The 1,369-nt window shown below is 37.8% G+C and overlaps 1 non-coding gene across 1 annotated transcript; it reads right to left on the bottom strand.

The window, feature by feature from the left end:
• Positions 1-1,026: 1,026 nt before the first annotated feature.
• trnal-cag lies at positions 1,027-1,109 on the bottom strand. The gene has a single exon. It is a non-coding gene; the product is annotated as a tRNA-Leu (tRNA).
• Between the last annotated feature and the right edge of the window lie 260 nt (positions 1,110-1,369).

Below are 1,369 nucleotides of genomic sequence, written 5' to 3'. Positions count from 1 at the left end.
GCAAGAGTTATAGAGTGGTAATAAGTGCCCAGACAGGATTTACCCCTGTTACTCTTTAACCTTTACTGTCGCAGAGTAAAGTTGCAGGGAGGTCACAGTGAGGATCACAGGCTGGGAATTTAAATATAACCAAGAGAAGCCGCCTTGACCGCACTTTTAAACACACACAGACCTTTATCCTGCAGTAGCAGGGCCAAGCTCTGGACAAATCCTATTATACTTAAAAAGAACTTCTGGGGAATACCACTGAAAATGTCTGGTTTTATTTATACATTTGTTGTTTTGTTTTATTATTATTCCGGTTTAGCGAAACCGATGTAACAGATTTAGAGCTGCAATGATTAGTTGCTAAAATGATTAGTCGATCAACACAAAAGTAATCACCAACTGTTTTTATAATTGATTAATTATGATTCATGCAAAAATTACAGAAAAAGGCTGTTTTTAGCGTGTAAAATAGATTTTCCTGCTTTTTTCAGTTTTATCATATTTAACTCAATATCTTTTTGATTTTGGACTGACAAAACAGTATTTTTAAAGACGTTATACTTCGACTTTGAGAAACATTTTATTCACTCCACGATTAATCAATTAATATAATTGCCAGATTTATTGATAATGAAAACGATCACATTATTTGCATCATTATTATTTTCCTTATGTAATGAGGTGGATGCTACTTCAAAGGTTAACAGACAATATTGCTCCATATGTGTAATACCACCACCATAACACAAAAAGCAACACTATGTAGTAGAAGGCATAATTTTACAGAAGTCCTACAATGTTTAGCTGGATCAGGTGAGGCTAGTAAAAACCCATCGTCAGCGACCAATAGCTGTGCTCGCGCAACAATGATTTGAGCCAATGGCCGATTGAGAACAGTGTGTTGTGTATAGCTGGATCAGGTGAGGCTAGCAAAAATCCATTGTCGGCGACTAATCGCTGTGCTTGCGCAATAATGATTTGGGCCAATGGCCGACGATTGAAAACAGTGTGAGCGAGGAGCACAAAACAAAAAAATTATGTCAGAAGTGGGATTCGAACCCACGCCTCCAGGGGAGACTGCGACCTGAACGCAGCGCCTTAGACCGCTCGGCCATCCTGACTGATAGTATACCATACTTTTGATAGTACGCTATATAAGTTACACATAAATGACTTCTGTACAAATGACGTCACACAATATTCGCGATTACAATATTTTAAAATAGAAGAAAACGGAATAACTAGCGTGGATGTAGCTCAAGAAAGATAACATCTAATGTCAGCCTGAATCTCAAATCACGGGATTTTCCAGTGCAATGACAGGAAACTTACAGTTCTGCAATAGAATATGGGACAGGACATTTCTAAGTCGGGAAATAAT

The sequence above is a fragment of the Cyclopterus lumpus genome, chromosome 24 (assembly GCF_009769545.1).
Source record: "Cyclopterus lumpus isolate fCycLum1 chromosome 24, fCycLum1.pri, whole genome shotgun sequence".
Lineage (NCBI taxonomy): Eukaryota > Metazoa > Chordata > Actinopteri > Perciformes > Cyclopteridae > Cyclopterus > Cyclopterus lumpus.
The sequence above is the reverse complement of the archived record's forward strand: the minus strand, read 5'-3'. Positions and strand labels throughout refer to the sequence as shown.